We start from the raw sequence: 15,514 nt of genomic DNA, 5'->3' as shown, positions 1-15,514 counted from the left end.
AATTTGAAGTCAATTTGCCCCTTCATGCTCAGAGCCTGAATCACAAATTTGTGGGATATACATGGGGCTTTCCCACATATTTTATCAGAATCCTAGAAGTAGAGAAAGAACTTAACAGACCATTTGGTTCAACCCATTTACTTTATAAATGAGAAGGCTGAGGCTAAGAGAAGGGTGTTGACAGAATGACCTGCATTGTGAAGGGGAAGGGGTGAAGAAAAATTTTAGAATCAATACAGTGTTTGATTAATAGCTAGTCACTTGTCACATAAATATATACACATTGCAAACAGCCCTCTCTCTGGCAGAAAGTGAGGGATGTTCTCGACAGAGGGAAGACCTCAGCTGAGGAGGCTAAATGGGAATCATTCATCCATGCAGCCACTTTCTGTTATTGCAAAGATTGGCCCAACCCACCACATAGTTTTTCTGTGGGCTCTCAACAACATTTTGCTCCGCAGAGACTTCCAAATATTGCTTCTCCTGCTAGTGGCTTGTGACATTTAATCTCTGTGGGAAGGATGGGGCCTTTTCCTCTAGTCATGGAATCCATTATTTTTTGTTGAAACACAGTGAAGAGCTTTATACAAATTGCAGGGCAAAAATAGAAATGTAGCCAGTCCTTAGCACGGCCCTGTGTAGGAGGTTCAGGGCAACCTGCCCTTCAGGCAATGTGTATACAGAGAGTGCTCACTTCAGAACTAGATGGTAAATCTTTTAGGGAGAGAGGCAGAAAGCAAGCCATCTCTTCCTCTTCTCCCTTAAAGGAAGATAGACTTGAAATTGGATGGAGCTGGAGACTCTGGAGAAAACCAGCCCAAGTGCAGTACTAGACTCTGCCTGAGGGAATCAGAGTGGTGCAGCTTGGCTATGAACCTGCTGTGAGGCCTTGGGTAAGTCACTTGCCCTTTTTGAGTCTCTCATTTTTATCTGCCTCTCCTGCCTCACAGGGTAGCTGAAAGGTATAAATGTGGAGAAAATAGACACACATATGCTTTGAAAATAGTTACACTCAATTTAAGGGAAAAGTATTATTGTTATTTTATGCCTTCTCCTTCCCTCTGGTAGTTGGACCATCTTGGTGCCTAACGCAAAATTTAAATTGGCATAAAGCATTCAAAGACAGGTCCAAGGTCTCTGGAACTATAAAAAAGAGAGGGTAAGAGGTCTGTAAGGGTAGGAACAGACCCGTCATGAATCACAGCCCCACATAGGTCCTTAACCTCTCTGTGTTTGTCTTTCATCAGCTTATTGAATTTCTCTAAGCCTCAGTTTCCTCATTTATAAAGTGGGGTTGTTGTGAGGATTTAAGTGGAATAATGAATGGAATGCTTTTATGCCAGCAGTACTAAGGAAGTAGGCATTTCATAATTATTATTATTGATGTTAATTGTTTCTGTGTGCTGAGGAAAATTGATTGCTTAATGCCTGTGCAAGGCTAGTTATTGGCAAAAAATATAGATTCTTGGGCTTCACCCCAGATAAATTCTGAGTAAGGACTGTAAAGGATTCTGATGTGGGGCCAGATTTGGGAACCATTGGTTTAGAACATTTTTTCAAGCTGCCAATTATTACCTACTGCTTGGGAAATCAATTTATTGCAGCAATTTTCAACTGGTGTGTAGCAAGAATTTTTAAAACAAGCAATATGTGACTATTTATTCAGGGTCACTGACTTCTTTTCCTTTAGATTGTCAAATAAAAAAATGACAGCAGTCAATACAATAATAGCTGTCCAGTGTGAGTGAATCAAAATTATACCTATTTTTTGTCAGATTGGGAGAAAATATACTTTTTGATGTGTCACAGAATTTCAGTAGTTAGTTTATTTGTGCCATTAGATTAAAAAGGTTGGAAATCACTGTTTTAGTGGGTAGTGACCAACAGTAAAAAAGGCAATTAAAAAATAGTGTGCGCTGCATACAGTAAAGGTTTATATTGCTTCATGAAATGTTTATATATATATATATATATATGTATATATATATGTGCATGTGTGCGTGTGTGTGTGTGTGTGTGTGTGTGTGTATATATATATATATATATATATAATTCTGTAATATATGTTATATGCATGTCAAGTGTATTTCTTACTGTAGGTCATGGAGACACTAGTATCCAGAGAAATAATATGTCAAGTCCCAGTCCAGACAAGAAAAAATGACCAGTAAGAGAATGGATAAGACCCATTTCTCCTCTCTCCCTGTCTCTCCCCTGCTATGCTTGGGTCAACAGAGTTGATTGTTCTCTAATTAGAATGAATTTTAATATTGTGTAATGGCCCTGGCTTGAGATGTAAGGGCAAATTGGGGGTATTTCTAGAGGTTCCAGGCTAATTGTATTGACCCCATTAGACAGAAAATGCATCAGGGTTCATTGGGGTGTTTAGTTGCTCTTGGTTAGTGAGTGCTTTGTACATACATTTCATTCTTCTTCTTCTCCCAGACTTTGCTACTTATTTTACCACTTGAGACTCTTTTGCTGCTTTTGTAAAATAAAATAATAAACTTAAGAATGTTTTCATGCACATCAACTGACATCAGTATCTTTTTCCTCTTTACTTGGTATATTGAGGATATTAGCAACCCTAAACTTTTCATCCACATGCTCCATCTAAAGGGAACAAGCATTCCTTGACTGCATGCAGTCCATTATGGTCCTGTGGGATGAGGTCAGCAAGACCTTCTCAGACCACCCTCTGTAAACTACAGTTGCCCCTTGGAATCTGTGGGGGATTGGTTCCATGATCCCCCATGAATACCAAAATCTGTGGATACTCAAGTCCTTTATATAAAATGATGCAGTATTTGCATATAACCTACACACCTCCCCCCATTTACTTTAAATTATCTCTAAATTACTTGTAATACCTAATACAATGTAAATGCTATGTAAATAGTTGTTATACTGTATTGTTTAGGGAATAAAGACAAAAAAATACTGTGTACATGTTCAGTTCTGACACAACCATCACAGTAGGTCTAATTACACAGTACATATCAGCAACAATGCAAATTTTTTTTGGAATATTTTCAATTCATGGTTGATTGAGTCCTTGGATGTGGAATCTGCAGATACCGAGGGCTTATGGTATAGGTCTTGCAGTATCCTCCTACTCCTACCATTTCAGAATTCCTTATATCTCCCACCTTTATCTTTTCCCCATGGCATTTATCATAACATAACACACTATATTCTAAATAATAAAGAGATGATAGATATAACCTCATGTGTCCATATCTTTTTTTCTAGAAAGATTAGACATCAAGTTTTATGTAGTCTTCCAATATTTAATATTGCTAGATCTGATATTTCTAGAGAGCTTGGGAATTCAAATATTTATATAAAATCTTCTGATTTTTAAATTTTGGTTACCAGATCAAAATATTTTAAACACCATTTGGGCCAAAGAAAATATGTCTGTGGCCCATACTTGGTCTGTGCATCACCAATTTGTGACCTATTGTACAGATTTGTGGAATGTTGGAGACTGTGAGAGGCTCTAATTGATGTCTTCTATTGAGAGGTTAAGTACTTTCTCCATGGACAATCTACTCTGTGGAGAGGACAGCATTCAGTTCACTCTCCGGTGCCTTCCTCACAAAGAACATAACAGTCATCCCCATCCATCTGATAAGCCCCAGGCACTTCTCAACACAAAGTGTATGAATTTACCTGCCTTCCCAATCTCAACAGTGGTTATTGCCTCTTGGCTCTCTTTATTGCTTTTGCTGCAGAGATAGAATCAAGACAAGGTCTTTATGGGAATATTATTAACATTTCTCCCAGTTAGCGGTGCCTTTGGTAGAATTGGTACAGTCTAATGCAAAGAATCTGGGACTCAGTAGAGGGCTGGGCTTAATTCTAAGATCTACAATCTGAGATAACTTACTTTACCTCCCTGACCCTCAATTTCCTTAACTATAAAAATAAGAAAAATAAGATTTTCCTTTCTTATTTCTCAGGTTGCTGTGAGGCAAAAATGAGATAATATGTATGAGAACACTTTCAAAAGAGAACATTTTAAACTCTGAGAGTATATTATCATTATGATGTCAGCAATTAATATTGAGGACCTACTACGTGCAAGTTGACATAACACTTCTTCAGGGCATGACAGGCTGCTCAAGAGCTAGCTGCCTCCATGAGCTATAGTCTAATTGAAAAGAAGGGACACATGTGAGTGGAAAGAGAGTCAACACTGTAAAGCCAGAGATGACTAGGACTGAACAAAATGTATAGACTATGATGAGAGAGATTGTGATGGAAAGGCTGATCATGGAAGGATTTCTGGAGGGGGTTGCATTTGAGCTGTGCTTTGAGAAAGAGTTGGTAAGATTGGGTTGGCAGAGGGAAAAGAAGGACATCTTAGACAAAAACAACACATGCAAGGGCTGAAATCACATGTGTCGGAAGCCAAATATGTATGGAGTGAAGGGTTCAAGGAGAGATAGGCAGATGATCACTTCTTGGGCTTCTTCGCTTGGCTAGAACACAAAAGAGAGACTCAAAGCATGCTTCTCATGAAACCAAAGGAGAATCCAAATGGGATAGTGGATATGGTTCATTACATTACAGGAGGGCTTAGTACTGTAAAACGGTCATAAAAACTGTTCCCACCTCATATAGCTCTTTTGAGCATTAAATGATGTGATGTGTTCTAAGCATTTAAGATAGTGCCTGATCTATGACTGGTACTAAATAAGTGTTAGCTATCATCATCAATTTTCATTTTATGCTGAAGTCATGGGGTAATAACACGAGCTTTGGAATCTACCTGATACTGATTGTGTTATCATGAACAAGGCATACCACTTCTTTGTTACTCAGTTTTCTGTTCTTTAAAATGAGAATAATAGTAGTGCCAATCGAAAAGGGTTATTGTGAGGATCAAATGAATTAATCCAAGTAAAGTGCCAATCACAAAGCCTGGCACATGATAAGCACTCAATAGACGTTACCTGCTACAATGATTATGGCCTGGTAATCATTAATGTAATATGACTGCATAACAAAAAAAATTGAGGAAATTGAGAAACATAAACCAAACCACCCAAAATCTAACTACTGAGATACAATGCCTTGTTATCATATTGCAATCCATTTCTTAAATCTGAAATTTCTTTTGTTGAGGAAATTAAGACTGCAGAAAAGGGCATGGATTTGGGATGCACTGGCCATACCATTAAACATTTACAAAGCACCCAGTACTCAAGTTCATCTGAGCTCATTTGAATATCAGTTTTGTTCTTTAACCTTTATCTGATGAAAGGGAACTTTAGTTCCTGGCAAGGAGTGGGTCCCGCTGGCTGGATTTAAATGCTGATGGAATTTAAATGCCGTATTTTAAAGGTTAATATATTTGATATCCCTGCCAACTTTGGGTCATCTTCAGTAAATGTGTTAGCCAGTGTTCCAAGGGTTGAGATTCAACAAATAATAGGACAGACATTATCTCTGCATTTAAGGAACTTACAGACCAATAGAGGGAGATAGAAAAACAAAAAATATATATATAAAATATTACGTTACATGATATTAAGTGCTATGGGGAAAACCTTTAAGATGGCTGATAAGGCCCTAGCAGGTTTTGTTCAGTGGTTAGAGCATCGACCCACAGACTGAATGGTCTTAGGTTCGATTTGGGTCAGGGGCACATACCTCAGTTGCAGGCTTGATCCCCAGCCTGGGTCAGGGCAAGTGCAGTGTCTCTCTTGTCTCTCTCACACCGATGTCCGTCCGTCCGTCCCCCCCCCCCCCCCCCCCCCCCCCCCGGCTTCCATTGTCTCTGAAAAACAATGGAAAAAATACCCTTGGGTGAGGATTAAAAAAAAAAATGATGGGCTGATAAGGAGTTCTAAAATGAGGAGGAGTGTGGAGCAGTTTGCAAGGCCAATAATTTTAAAGAGGGTGGTCAGGGAAGAGCTCACTGGGAAGATGATCTTTGAGTGAAACCCTGAAGGAGGTGAGGGAGGGTGCTATGCATCATCTCAGGGAAGAGCATTTCAGGCAGAGAGATCAGCAAGAACAAAGTCCCCAAGTTAGGAGCATGCCTGCTATTTAAGAAACAGCCAAGAAGCACATGAGTAATGGGAGTGGAATGAAGGAGGGAAAGGGTAATAAGATAGGAGGTCAGAGAAGTCACAAGGGCAGCTAGTTTGGGGTTTTGTAGGCCATTGTGATGACTTCCATTTACAGGGAGTGAGATTGGAACCCACTGAAGGATCTTATCCAGGGGGCAAATGATATGACATAGCCATTTAGTCCTGCTGTAAGTGATAGGTTTCCTAGCCCCCATAGACTTTGTACAATAATAAATAAGAGCCAAAGTCCTAGCAGTTCCTGCAGAACTGTCCTTATCACTCTAGACTGCAGAGAGAGGGATCATTGTTCCAGAGGAGGCACCACAGTAGAATTGGTCACAAGGAAAATAGGAGAAAGAGATGCAGTCTATTAGAGCTGAAAGGGACCCAGTGAATGTAACTCTGCCACTGGGTTATCTGTTCATAGACCCTTGACTCAAAATACTCACTGCCTTACCAGCCTGCTCAATCTCTTGTAGGACCCTCTCAAAGTCAGAAAACCTTCTCATAGATAGGTTTACTAAAAATCTGCCTCCTTGCCACCACTGGGCAGCAGTAGCCCAAGTTCTATCACCTGGGCAACACAGAATAACTGTATACATTCCATAGTAAAACACTTTTGAGATTTGAAAGCAGGTGGGCATCTTATATGTCCCTGAAAGTACTCTTTTTCAGAGGACATGTCTCTGGTCCCTTCCAGAGCCACTCTTGTTATGGGATGGTTTTGCATCCCTCCGTCAATCTCATGGCCCTCCTCTGGAGGTGCTCCACTTTCTCAGTGACCCTCTTAAAATGTGGTGCCTACAATTGAATAAGAGACTCCAGGAGGAAATAGCACAGATTGCAATGTAACAATTGTATTGTGGGATCTAAAAACCATACTTTGATTAATACAACCAAAACTGTGCTCTGTTTTGAGCAGCTGAATAAATTAGATACAGTAAACTTTTGGTTCAAGTTATGCCTTTGGTTCATCTCAAATCCCTAGATCTTTTTTGGTTTGTTTGTTATGTGAGCTGCTGCCAAGCCATCATTACCTTATTCTAGCCTTACAATATATACTTTTAAATTTTTAATTAAGGTTGTATTTTCTTTATCTTATAAAGCTCACCTTATTTTTTTTTTTTATTTTAGCCCAGTATTCCAGCCCATCTGAACTCATTTTGAATCTCAATTTTGTTCTTCAGTATATCTGATATCTCTGTCAGCTTTGAATCATTTTCAGACGTGGTAAGTACATTTTATGTGTCATCTAAGTTATTAGTAAAAGTGGGAAAGCCCTGTGGCCTTTCTCTGGAGAATTTTATGCTGATTGCCACCTATACCTTGAGTAAAGTTATTTAATCAAATACCAATCTATTTGACTTGTGTTAGAATCTGGTCAATATGTTGCTGTCTTATCTTAGTTCATTCATGAGAAAGTTATAAGAAACAATTTCAGGTATACTGCTGAATCCAAGATATGTTATGGTTATAAAAGACAGGATAAATAAAGGATAATGTAAGATGGAGCCTTTTATTTTGCAAAATGGAAACTATTGTAGTTTTTCCAATTATAAAAGTAGTATTGGCTTGTCGTAAATGTCAATAGCATGCAAAAATATACAAATTAGAAAGTGAAAGTTCCTGTGTAATTCTGTGCCAATACCCGACCAGATAACTTTGGTTAACAATTTTGTGTATTCATAAATATGAGTCTGTGATTTAAATGGAACCATACTATAGAGACTATTTTGCCACCTACTTTTTTCACTTACAATCTTTTGGAAACATCTTTCCTTGTCAGAATATATAGTTCTACTTCATAATTTTAAACAACAGCATAGTGTTCTTTTCTGTGGTTGTTTTATAATTTATCTCATTAATCCCATATTGTTGGTCATTTAGATCATTGACAAACTTTTGCTGCTACAAGTAGTGTTTCATGATGACCTTTCTTTCTTGATTTGATGAGATGTTGTGCTGGGTGCTGGGTGCTGGCTCCTCTGTATTCCTCGTTCTTTTCAAATCTTATCAGTATTCTAAATGCTCAATGACTGCTTCCACTGAAGAAAGAACTAAAGAAGGGGCTGCCAACTCCCTACTCATCATGGTCTGAGTTTAAAAAATCTATACCTCGTCATCCCTTGGAGTGGAATTAAGGCTATTTGAGCTTCTGGAGGCCTTAGGAGGACCAAGGCACCCCAAGATCAAGCCCTGAGTGACAAAAAATCTTGATGGTAGGCTCAGCCTCTGACTGGCACAGGTGATGCGTTTAGGAGCAAGAAGGGGAAGGAGAACTGCCTTGCCATTTCCCATCACACAGCCTCAGCTCTGAAAAGTTGATCCACTTGCTAGGCCCTGAATAAGCCCCTCCTTCTTCATCTTTACTCCTTTCTTCCTTTTTTTGTGGCTTCCTCCTTGCACACATGCACCTCCCAGAACAACGTAAGACCTGTCTGCTCTGAACTCCCAGAACACTTTAAGAGCCTGGGCTTGATAGTCAAACCTGAATATCAGAGCTGCACCTGCCCAGCTCTGTGATCTCAGATAAATCACCTATTCTTTCTGGGCCTAATTATTCTCATCTGTAGAATGAAGATTTACCTATGTAAGATATTTCAAAACACTTAACCCAATGACTGGCTGATATGAAGCACTTAATAAATATTAGCTGCGATTATTAACATCATTATCATGATTGTCGTAAGTGATCATATTACCTACTCCATAGAATTTTGAAGATTAAATGAGAACATAAGTCAAACACCCAGCACAGTGCTCAGCATAAATTGAGTGCTAAATAAATGATAGCAATTGTTGATTGTACTTATATCTTCCTTCATTTACTTATCTCATTCTCTATTGTGTTATTTCTATTTGTGTTCATGTTTTGATCTCTTCCTCTAATTTGTAAACTGTCTCTAGAGCAAATAGTTCCTTTCTCTCTCTCTCTCTCCCCCCCCCCCCTATCCACTAGTAAACATAAAAGACTTCATGGTGGGATTAGTTAGGCTCTTTAAAATTTAGATGAATGAATGTTGCAATCCCTGTTTCTAAGCCCCTTCATCATTGTATTGTTTTCTAGTTAACATCTCTCCTATTGACCTATTAACTGATCAGCAGGGCCTTGTCCCTAGGGCAAGTCATGACATATATATTCCAACCACTGAGCAACTGATCACATAATTAACAATCTACAGAATCTTAGCTTGGAAAGTTTTCCAGAAAACAATTGCCTTGACAGTGTGTTTATGAGCAGGATGGATTTGCATACCACTCTCAGGCTTCTGATATCTAAATGGAGTCACATTAGGTACCAGCCTAATTCAGGCCACCATCAAGTCCCTCTTAGACTACCACAACATCTTCTTAAGTGTTTCTAAGCTTTCACTCATGTCATCCACACAACAGCTAGAGCAGTCTTTAAAAAATAGTAAGTCAGATCACATCATTTGCTCCTCAAAACCCTCCAATGGCCCCCATCTCATGTGTAAAGTCCAGTTTCCTTCCCATGGTATACAAGGCTCTGCATAATCTGGCCCCTGCGTGTCTATCTAAACTCATCTTATTTCACTCTTTCCCTTGCCCGTTCTGCACCACCTACACCAGCCTTCTGTTGTAAGAACACACCAAATTCATTCCTGCTTCAGTACCTTCATTCTCTCTCTGCCTCCCACCAGGAATTAAAACTGACCCATTGCCCAAATTCCCTATGCTTTCTTTTGTCCTTCAGATTTCCACTTAAATGATATTATTTTAGAATGGTATTATTCATTTAAGTCTTCCCTGTATATCTCAAGCAACCTCCCCCCACACCCAGTACCCTCAAACTCATTGGTTGTCAGGATTTACTTCATATTAAGAATCACCTAGAGAAACATTTTATAAAGTATCACCAGGTCCCTTCTATATCATGTAAATTAGAATCTCTAAGATGAGGCCCAGATTATCTGTATTTTCAAATGCTCCTCTAGTAATTTTAATGTGTAGCCAAGGTTGACAGCCTCTGTTATCAGATTGTTTATTTCCTTCTTAGTACTTATCACAGCTGCAATTATTTTGCTTCTTTCATTCATTTGTTCAATAAATATTTGTTGAACCTCTACCATGTGCCAGACACTGCTTGAAACATAAACACAGGGATTAAAATAATGCATATAATAAACACAAATACTAAACTTTATGAAACTTCCATTCTAGTGGGGAAGACAGACAATAAATAATATCAGTATATATATACTGTGTATGGACTAATGTTTGTAATGTTTGTGCCTCCCTCAAATTTATATTTTAAAGCCCTAACTTCCAAGGTGATTACATTTGGAGATGGAGCCTTTGGGAACTAATTAGGATTAGATGAAGGCATGAAGGTAGGGCTCTGCTCTGATGGAGTTAATGAGTGCCCTTATAAGAAGAGATACCAGAAAACCTCTTTTCTCCTCCCCATTTCATTCTGCCCATTCCCACACTCAAGAAAAGGTCATATGAGCACATAGCAGGGTGGTAGTCACCTACAAGGCAAGAGAAGAGGCCTTATAATGAAACTTAACTTGCTGACACTTTGATCTTGGGCTTCCCAGCCCCTTGAACTGTAAGAAATACATTTCAATTGTTTAAGCAACACAGTGTGTGGTATTTTGTTATGTAAACCTGAGGAACTTAAGACATATGGTATGTTAAATACTGATAAGTGCTAAGGAGAAAAATAAAGCATAAATGGAGATACGATTTTTTGGTGGGGAAGGAGAAAACTTTTAGAGTTGTCTGGAAAGGTGAATCTTGAGTAAAGCCATGAAGGAAGTAAGAGATCTAGATGTTCAGCCATCTGGATGTACAGCATTTAAGGCAGAGAAGAGTCAGTGCAAAAATCCTGAAGCTGAATCATACTTGTTGTGTTTGAAGAACAGCAAGGGGACTAATGTGGCTGGGGAGTTGAGAACAAAGGGAAGAGTGGTAGGAGATAAATTTAAACAAGTAATGGGGGGCAGGTAATGTGGAACCTTAAAGATTATTGTTAGAGCTTTGGCTTTTATTCTGAGTAAAAAGGAGCATCACTGAAGAATTTCTAGCAGAGAATAACATAATCTGACTCATATTTTAATAAGCTCACTCTATATCTACCATGTGAAAATAAACTGAAGGGGGAAATGGTGGAATCAGCAGAACCAGCTAGGAGGCTATTTCAGTAAATAGGTGAGATATGATAGTGGCTTGGAGAAGGGTGATAAAATGACAGTGATATGAGAACCAATGAGGAATGGTCAGAATATGTATGTATTTTGAGAGATGGAATATATAGGATTGATTGACAGACTGTATACTGAGCATGAAAAAAAGTGTAGTCAAGGATGACACCATGATTTTTGGCTTGAGCATCTAGAAGAATGGAGTTGCCATTCAATTTAGATGGAAAGGACTGTGGGAAGAGTAAGTTTTAGGGGGAAATATCAAGAGTTTATCTTTGAGCTTCGTAAATTTGAAATGCCTATTAGGCATTCAACTGGAAATGTCAAGCAGAGAGGTGGATATGTAAACCTGAACTTCGTAGAAAAGGTCTGGCCTGGAGGTAGAACTTTGGAAACCATGAGACTGACTGAAATACCTAGAGTGTAAGTTCAGGTGGAAAAGAGTAGAGGTCCATGGATTGAGTCCTAAAGCACTCCAAAGTTAAAGATTGATTTGACAAGCAACAAGCAAAGCAAACTGAGAAGCAGCAAGCAGCCAGAGTAGAAGAAAGTAAACCAATGGAATGTGGTGTTTTGGAAGTCCAGAGAAGAAAGTAATTAAAGGAAAAGAGAGAAGTCACTTAAGTCAAACACTGTGGAGAACACACATGAGATGAGGATAGAAAAAGGACCTTTGGCTTTTGTAACATGTAGGTCACTGGTGATCTTGATCAGCACAGTGATTAGTGTGAGTTCGACAGAGAACAGAAGGAGATAATTTGAAGACAATGAGTATAAACAATTGTGTCAAGATTTTAGTACAAAGAGGAGAGTAATGGGGCAGGGACAGGATCTGGAGGGGTAATTAAGGTTGAGAGAGGATTTTATTAATTTTTTGGATGGGAGAAATAATATTCTTTTGTTGCTGTTGTTAATCTTCACCCAAGGATATTTTTTCCAATGATTTTTAGAGAGAGTGCAAGGGAGGGAGCTAGGGAGGGAAGGAGGGAGGTGGGGAGAGAGAAACATCAATGTGAGAGAGACACATCGATTGGTTGTCTCCCGCACTTACCCTGACTGGGGCCGAGGATCAAACCTGCAACCCAAGTACATGCCCTTGACTGGGAATTGTATCCGTGACCTTTTGGTGTGCAGGCTGACGCTCTAACCACTGAGCAACACAGGCCAGTGTGGGAGAAATAATATTCTAATGAGAATGATTTGGCCTTCCAGGATAGACTATGAGCCCCTTGAGGGAAGGGACTTTGTATCTTACACAGAGTAGGCACTCAATAAGTGTTGTTGAGTAAGTGAATGATCAAAATGAATGAAGAAATAAATGAAAGTAAATGTTAAAGAATTGAGTAAGAAATAATAGCAGGATAAAGTGACAGGTGAATTGGGTAGTAGCATCCTGGCTTTAGTTTCAGTCATTCCTGTCACATTCCTGGTACACCAAACTTACACTAGGGCCGGACAGCCTAATCACGGATTGGCATGGCATAACTCTCTTTGCCAAGAAGACATGCTATGTCTCTGTAGTTATCCGTTCCAGTGAGCAGACAAGTTTGGAGCCTGTAAGAACTGGGTGCAGCCGGACAAAGCTGTAGAGCTCAGGAGTGCACCAATAGAGAAACCCCTTTGCCTCATCACCATTCTCTGGGTATGGTCTGTCTGCAGCACAGAGCATGTGTGAGACATGTACCATATTGGCTTCCCTGCCTTCACCTGCTGCATGGAAGATAATTCATATCTTTACATAGCTCAGACCAAGAAGTCCATGCCCATGCAGTGACCTTAGTACTGTCCTTATCCCAGTTGCTGCCTTGCACAATCCTCACAGTGTAAGGTGATGAGTTTGCCCAGTGGGGCTCCCCCAAGGTGCCTATGACTCATGTTGCTGGAAAGATGGCATGGACCAGCACTGGGCTAACACACAGGAAATACTCAGAAACTTTTGAATGAATAAACCCTTTGGGACTTTGAGAAATGTTACACAAGGGTGAGGAAAGAAAGCTTTTTCCATGCTTCCCCTATCATCCAACTCTATGCCCAAGCACAGCTCTGTGCAGGGGCACAACCAACAGCAAGAACATGTCCTGGGCTTGGAAGAAGGGACAGAAAACCCCCCATAGTTAGTTGGCAGCAACCTCAGACAGACATTTTTACTTTCCTTACCTTGCACACAGAGACTCCACCATTGTGTCAGGTCTTAGAAGTATAAAAAGTTCATTTCAACCAGCATTGACCTAATACCTAATCTAGACCATTACCTGTATAATTTCTCAAAGGTGTGACTATGATACTAATACTACAACTATTACTACTATTATGATGGAGACGACTACTAATAATAATAATTGCAGATAAAATATACTGAGCACCTACTATGGGCCAGACATTGGGCTAAGCACTTTACACATATTGTTTTTTGAACTCCTTACTGCACCCCTATGAGTTGAATACTATTATTGTCTCCACTGAACAAAAAAGATTCATGCCATGAAGGGAAAGAATTGAGATTCAAGCCCAGTTCTGTCTCACTACAGAATCACACTCTACATGGTTTCTTATTATAGCATCAATGTGCTCTTTTAAAAATGTAAATCAGATAATATCATTCCTGGGCTTAAAAGCCTCCAGTGCCTTCTCATCACACTTAGAATAAAATCCAACTTTCTTTCTAAGCCATCAAGGTTTGGCAGAATCCAGCCTTTGTCTGCCTTGTCAGCCTTGTCTTGTGCTCCTATTTCTCTGCCCCTGTAAACCTGTGGACTAGTTTCTGTGGCTGTAACAGCTCCCTTATCTGGGTACATTTGGTAGGCTGACCTTGGTGCTTACTCCTGTTTATAGTGATGGTCCCCTTGGAAAATTACTTCCACAGTCCAAACAACCATCCTGGGAGCCCTGTTTACATAAGGTGGAAGCTGCCTGTGACTGTCAGCTTCACCCATTTTCAGCTACACCCATTGTTCCAAGGGTATTTGTTTAGCTATCTTAGTACTCTTTCCTCTCACTTGTATTGTAACATCCTAGGTTGATAAGTATCCCAGATCCTGTCCAACAACAAAAAGAATCTGGTGCTCAGAGGTAAATCTAAGCCCAAATTCTTATTCTGTGACTGCTGGCATGTGGTCAGGGCAGTACAGAAACAAGGCTTAACTAGGAAATATATAACCTTTATGCTACTCCAGCTCTCTTACTCATTAGCTAGGAGAGTTTAGATTAATCCTTTCACTTCTCTAAGCCTCAATTTCCTCAGTCAATGAAAGTAATAGTCTGCCCCTAAGGGATTGTTTTGAATATCTAAGATCTATTGGAGCTTGTTCTGGAAAGTACATGCATTTGCATAATAATAATGCCCACTCTGTGGTTACTATATTTCAGATACTGCTCTAAGCTCCTCATATACATTGCCTCTATCAATCCTTTGAAAACCCTATGAGATTAATATTAAAAGTATCTCCATTTTACAGGTGAGAAAAATGAGGGACAAAGAGGTTGAAGTTTGTTCATCATTACCTAGCTGGTACATAGTGGAGCTAGACTGTGAATCCAGGCAGCCTGGCTTCAGAGCCTATAGACTGAGCCACTTATTTACATATGTAAGGTAGTGGGTTTTACTTAGGGCATGTTTTAGTCCATTTGAGCTGCTAAAACAGAATGCCATAGACTGGGTGAATTATAAACAACAGATTTATTTTTCACAGTACCCAAAGCTGAACAGTCCAAGATCAAGGTGTTGGCAGATTCAGTGTCTGGTGAGGCCCTCTGCCGGGTTGTAGATGGCCATCTTCTTGCTGTAACCTCAGATGGTGGAAGGGGACTAGGAAACTCTCCAAGGCCTCTTTTATAAGAGCACTAATCTCATTTACAAGGGCCTCACCCTAATGATCTAATCACCCCCAAAGGCCTCACCTCTAAATACCATCACATTGGGGATTAGGTTTCAGCATATGAATTTGTATGGGAAACACAATCATTTAGTCTATAGCAAAAGGGGAAATATTATTTTTAGATATAAAAAAGTCTTCCTATCATTTTGTCTAAGTGTTGTACCATTGTTTGTTTGTTTGTTTTCACTGGGCCATATGCTACTTGGATTTCTTCACCTGTTACCATTTAGCTTTGTGGTAGGGAACCCTCAACCTTATCAATCATTTTACCTTCCCCTTCTTCAAAGCCATGAGAAGTTCACAAGAAATGTGATATTCCACAGAAGATAATCTTCTTATGTCCAGAAAGGAGTGTAGGTACATGATGATCTGGTCCCTTTGTGTCTTC

General features: G+C 39.5%; 1 protein-coding gene across 5 annotated transcripts in view; it reads left to right on the top strand.

The window, feature by feature from the left end:
- The window catches only part of PAK3 (p21 (RAC1) activated kinase 3), a 259,546-nt gene that overhangs the window by 38,738 nt on the left and 205,294 nt on the right, over positions 1–15,514 (top strand). For all 5 annotated transcript variants that reach the window (XM_081125247.1, XM_081125244.1, XM_081125248.1 and 2 more), the window contains exon 2: positions 7,218–7,313. The gene's annotated coding sequence lies outside the window, so the exon portion shown is untranslated. The remainder of the gene's footprint in view (positions 1–7,217; positions 7,314–15,514) is intronic.

The sequence above is a fragment of the Miniopterus schreibersii genome (assembly GCF_964146895.1).
Source record: "Miniopterus schreibersii genome assembly, chromosome: X".
NCBI classification, from domain to species: domain Eukaryota; kingdom Metazoa; phylum Chordata; class Mammalia; order Chiroptera; family Miniopteridae; genus Miniopterus; species Miniopterus schreibersii.
The sequence above is the reverse complement of the archived record's forward strand: the minus strand, read 5'-3'. Positions and strand labels throughout refer to the sequence as shown.